We start from the raw sequence: 6,078 nt of genomic DNA on the forward strand, positions 1-6,078 counted from the left end.
GAGGCCTCTTTAGGGTACCCCCTCAGCCCACTCCCTCCCAGGAGCACGCTCAGCCAAAGTCGCAGAACTTGTCGCTCTTACCCTGTACCTTGGCCAAGAACAAATATGTTACCATCTACAGAGACTCCCGATATGCCTTCAGAGTGGTTCATAGTGGTGGACAACTATGGAAACACTGAGAATTTCTCATGTCGGGAGGGTGGGGGCGAGGATTAGTAATAGGCCTTTTGTTAATGCTCTTCTCTCTGCTTTTCAGCTTCCTTCTGCTATTGCCATTGTGCATTGTATTGCTCACCAGAAACCTTGTGATGATGTTATAAGAGGAAATGCTCTGGCGGATGTTACTGGCAAACAGGTGGCCCTTTCCGGGTCTCTGGCTTCATTTAATACTGTTTTCTTTATTTCACAGTCCCCCTCCATGCCTAACACCCTCCAAGATTTAGCTCTCATGCAAGATTTGGCCTCCGAGCGTGAGAAGGACTGATGGAGGTGGGGTGATTGTTCTTTACATCCTGATGCCTTGCGGCACTCCCTAGATGGCCGCTTGGTGGTGCCCAAGGTCTTGCTCCCCTATCTTGCTTGCGTGTCCCATGGAATGGCGCATGTGACCAAAGGGGAGATGATAGCATCAGTACTGCAACATTGGTACGCCCCAAATTTTTCCATAATGGCTCAGCAGTACTGTAACTCCTGTCCTATCTGCCTAGTCCACAACAGTGGCAGACCAATATGAACTAAACCAGCTGCACACCTCACCCCTTGGGGATCTTTTGTGAATATCTGGATTGATTTTATCAATATGCCAAAATGTTGCTCTTATAAATATGTCTTTGTTTGTGTTTGTATGTATTCCGGATGGATAGAGGCCTACCCTTGTGCCAGGGCCAATTCCATCACAGTGGCTAAAAGATGTTAAAAGACTTTATTCCCCGGTTTTGTCTAACCTACTCTATCAACGGTGACCAAGGCACCCATTTCACAGACTGGATCATTCAACAGGTTTGCAACGCCCTTAACGTCACCCAACACCAGGCACTAATGAAATGTGTCAGGTCTCTTTATACACAAGTGAAAGAAGCACTACTCAAGGATCCTGAGCAACTCTGCCATTTGCTGGAACCAGGAGACAAGGTCTACATTAAGGTCCATCAGCGAAAGACCACCTTGGCCCCACACTGGAAAGGCCCGTACCAAATCCTGTTAACTACCAACACTGCTGTGAAGTGCCAAGGTCTGACTGCCTGGACCCATACTTCGCACTGCAAAAAGGCTCTTCTGCCACAAGGTGGCTATTTGATTGATAGATAAGCGGGCTATCACTCCTTCTGGTGCTGCTGTTCCTTCTGGACAGCAGAAGAAAAGGACAAGGTGAAGTGCTAGTAATCTCTCCCTTGTCCACTGACAGAACTACCATGCATTTTGATTTTGCTAGAAGACTCAAATCATTACAGGGTCATGTGCTAGTAACTTCTCCCCCGTATAATGCTAAACCACGACTCTTCCAAAAGAGAAGAAAGAACACTTGCACTACTGAAACCCCCAAGGTCCAAGAATTCCTGACAACAAAGGACATTAAAAGTTGGCCCTGGTGGAGGAAACGGAGTATTGTACATTGGCAGGGAGGAAAGTGTGGGACCCATGCTTGAGGATGTGGTATTGATTGGGTCTTGGGGTTTATTCCACAGGCTGCACCCTGTGTTTTCAGGCAAGTACCATCAAGATGTACTGCCCTCCCTAATTGACTTCCAGAGCATAAATACCAAAAACGCCTTGCTGCTACAAACATTAACCCCACCATCCCCTCTTCCTCTGCCACCACTCCTGAAATTTACCCGAATACAGATAATATTGTATATTCTACTGAAATCCAATGGCCCAGGCCTTCACATCTTAGTAATTTACTAAAATTTTGTTCAGAAAGTTATTTTTCAAAGTTCAGAATAGTTCATATGAGTGAACAATTGAGTGAAAAACAAATGGGTCAGTGGAAATAGAAATATATAATATCACTACAAATGAGCCCCAGGAATCAGAAATTAAGATAGATGGGTTCTATGATGAGGTAGATAGGATGGCCATTCCTGGAATTTGCAGTACTGTAGATAAAAGAGGCCCTTACTGTTTGGTCACCCAATTAGTGAATAATCAAATGTATACCCAAAGAGTTTGTTCTGCCACTGGAAGTTTTACCTGTACTGAAATAATTCCAGTAACTAATAATTTAACCTGCACCATATTGCAATATACCCCTTCCTATGCTATTAATGTTAATACCTCACAGAAGTACATAAGTGTTTAGTCAACAGGTGTGGTATGGTACTTCACCAAAGAGGGATGTGTTAGGATATCAATGAACTATAAAATTCACGCTGCCCTTATCCAGCTTCCAAGTCACCTCCACATACCCTAATTGCTCGAAAGGGGCTGCCATTAGGTTAGCACAGCAAAGGGCCTGGATTTCCTCTAGAAGAAAGAGGGATGTGACCAGACACTTATGGGATAGTGCCAACAGCACAGCTGCAATTTGGAATATTTACAAAGGCCAACAACATCAAGAAAAATTAGGACAATTAGAAAGGGCCACAGGTCTTATTACTGGAGCACAGTTAACTCAGGTACAGGCTGGAGTTGGTGAACTGCATGTTATTTCTGCCCTTAGTTCAATGACCCAAAAACTGCTGACAACAATGGTGCTAAATATCACTGAGGCTAGCATGGTAGTGGGATCTGGCATGTTCAGAAATTCAGGATTTCTTGAATGACCAGCTAATGGCCATTTGGAGTGATCTTAAGTATCAGACTTGGCCCACTGTCCTTACAGATACTTCAGGAGTATCATCTGATCCAGGGGTCGGCAACCTATAGCACGTGTGCCAAAGGTGGCACGCGAGCCAATTTTTAATGGCACGCCAAGGTCCTGGCCGCTGGCCCCACTCAGCCCGCCGCCAGCCTGGGTGAATGGAACTGCAGGCTGGCAGTGGGCTGAGCAGGCCAGACGCTGAGACTCCGGCTGGCAAGGGGCCAGCAGCTGGAACCAAAACCCAGCCGGAACCCAGAGCCGGCCGATGCTGAGGTGCAGTGCGTGGCGCACTCCCAGGCTGGCGCTGGCGGCCAAAGCAGCAAGCAGTCAGGCAAGTGAAAGGGGCCGGCAGGAGGCGCGGTGGAGGTGTCTGCGTCCCAGCCTGCCCTGCTGTCCCTCTCTCGACACTGTGGCTGGACACCAGGGCACTGCAGGAACGTGCCGTCCCTGCGGCCCCTGAGGGAAGGGAGTGGCAGGCCAGAGGGTCTTTTGCAGGTCCGGCTCCAGCATTTTTGCCGCCCAGAGCAGCAAAAAAAAAAAAAAAAAAAAAGCCGCAATCGTGATCTGCGGCAGCTCTGCCGCCACTGCTTCAGTCTTTGGCGGCTGGTCCTTCCCTCAGCTAGGGACCCGCTGCTGAAGAGCCGGACATGTCCCCCCATCCATTGGCCGCCCCAAGCACCTGCTTGCTGGGCTGGTGCCTGGAGCCAGCCCTGGTCTTCTGCTGCTGCCCCCCATTTGCCTGCAGATGCATTGCCCCCACACGGCTGGCCCACAGCTCCCTTGGCAGAAACAGGAACAGCGTGGGGCAGGGACCTATCCACCATCTAGGCAACCCGGCCGCAACCGGGACTGTCCCAGGCCAGCCCCAAGTCCCCGTCCCCCACGGGACTTCCCCTTACGCCCCCCAACCTCCTGCCCTGAACCCCTCACCCACCCAACCCTGACTACTACACCCTCTGTGCTCCCAGCCGTGACTCCTGCACCATCCACTTCCCCTCCCCCTGCACCCCAACCTCCCTGCTCTGAGTGTTCTCCCCCACACATCCCAGCCCCTGAGCTCCTCCCCCCTGAGGCAGGTTGTAATACGACAGTACCTGTAAGAAATTTAAGTTACTTTTACCCCTGTCGGAACCCCAGACCAGCAGTGGACTGAGCAGGGCCAGTGGCAGGCTGAGAGGCTCAGCCCGCTGCCGGTCTGGGGTTCCATCTGCTAGCCCCGCTGCCAGCCGGTGTCCAGACTTCCGGCCCCGCTCAGCCCACTGCTGGCCTGGGGTACTGGCAGCCAGCCTGGGGCTCTGCTCCTGACCTCAGCCACTCCCTGCTATGGCACACATTGGAAAACTCAGCAAGGAAAAGGATCCCACTAAACTGATAAGATAGGCATTTTTATTTTATTTTAAATTAAGCTTCTTAAATATTTTTAAAACCTTATTTACTTTAAATACAACAATAGGTTATTTATATAATATAGAGAGAGACCTTCTAAAAATGTTAAAATGTATTGCCGGCACGCGAAACCTTAAATTAGAGTGAATAAATGAAGACTCAGCACACCACTTCTGTAAGGTTGCCGTCCCCTGATCTGATCTATGGCCCTGGATACATACTTGGAGATTTTCTGGGTGGAAGTGCAGACATTTGCAATGCTCCTCCCAAGCATATGGACCCATTGGAGGGGTGGGGGCTCCCACATACCGAATCCTGCTGGGTCCGTGGGAAGGATGCATCTGGTATTGGGTAATTCACTAAGACATTTGGGAAATTAAACTACCTGGTATGCCTAACCGATTTATAGTCAGTGCTCCTGGAATAACACTCGACATTTGGATACGGATAGGAAGTCGATGTATCAGAAGAGTAGCCATGTTAGTCTGGATCTGTAAAAGCAGCAAAGAATCCTGTGGCACCTTATAGACTAACAGACATTTTGGAGCATGAGCTTTCGTGGGTGAATACCCACTTCGTTGAAGTGGATGCATCCAACAAAGTGGGTATTCACCCACGAAAGCTCATGCTCCAAAACGTCTGTTAGTCTATAAGGTGCCACAGGATTCTTTGCTGCTTTTACAGGAAGTCAATGGACACTCTGGCCATTAGAACCCCCACAGCTCCAGTGTGTACGCAAACTGAAGCCCAAGGAAGTTGTCACTGTTCATGACAATGTTTGTTGGGAATGTAAGGGACAAGGAAGTACCGACAGGACACCTGCTTTTCCAAGCAAATAATAGCTGTGTGTATGTTAAGGCCATCACATTGCAAGACATACATTTTAATCTCACCACTGCTGCAGGCAATAATATTATTTTTTGGCCTGCAGATAAAATTTTACAATCAGCCCTTAAGTTTTAGATACTTTTTAACCGGATTGCCTTAGTACCTAATTGGTTCGAAATTTGCTTTCACTCCTACTAGAGGTCCAGAAAATTTCTGAATTACAAGGGAAAATTCATATGCTCCAAAATATATATCAGATTGAAAAGCATGCTTTTCATACCACCTACAGAGTGTCTACTTTATGTACTAAGTATGATATATTGTGTTTTGTGACTAAGGTTATACAACAACCCTGTATTATTACAATGAGGATGTTAATGCTTTTATTATTATTATTATTTAGCCTAGGATTATGTTGTTGTTGTAAAGAGTGTAATAATAATAGTACCTTTCATGTTCATACTAACTATGCATTGTCATTACCTTCAACCAAAACGCCAAAGGCTGAGCCATTTGATTTAGAATCAGAAATACAAAATTGAATGAAAATGAAAGTTTAAGGTTAATAGTTGTGCTGGAAGCTGAAAGCGGGGGAAGGAGGGTGTTGTGGTGCACTCATTGCACAAGAAAAAATGCTGTGTGTATATAAATGATACCACTTGGGCCATAGAGCAGAATGTTGCAGCCATCGAAAAAGCAGTAGAAAAGGCCAGACAACTAGAGTCCTGGAATAATCCCTGGTCCTGGTTTTCTGACCTATTTTCCACATGGTCCCATCACTTAAAGCAATTATGGTTTGGAATTACTGCTGGGAGGGGGCAGGACCTGGAGAAGAGTAGAGAAGGAGCCTGGGAACAGTGAGGGTGGACTGTGGGCAGGGCTCATGGTGCCCTAATGTGTCCTCATATTTTAGTGTTGTGATCTGGTCACCCTGTAAGACTCATTCTTTTTGCTGATACAGACTAACCCAGCTACCACTCTGGAACTAGTGAAGTCAGTTGCTTCTTTCAACCCTGATCTGTGATTTCAGCCTAGGTCCCAGCTCACTCCCCGAGAGGGGCCCT

General features: G+C 47.5%; 1 protein-coding gene across 1 annotated transcript in view; it reads left to right on the forward strand.

Annotated features, from left to right (window-relative positions):
- KLHL12 (kelch like family member 12) overlaps nt 1-6,078 on the forward strand; it is a 230,533-nt gene that overhangs the window by 162,327 nt on the left and 62,128 nt on the right. The gene's annotated exons all lie outside the window — the stretch shown is intronic.

The sequence above is a fragment of the Gopherus flavomarginatus genome, chromosome 5 (assembly GCF_025201925.1).
Source record: "Gopherus flavomarginatus isolate rGopFla2 chromosome 5, rGopFla2.mat.asm, whole genome shotgun sequence".
Classification (NCBI taxonomy): domain Eukaryota; kingdom Metazoa; phylum Chordata; order Testudines; family Testudinidae; genus Gopherus; species Gopherus flavomarginatus.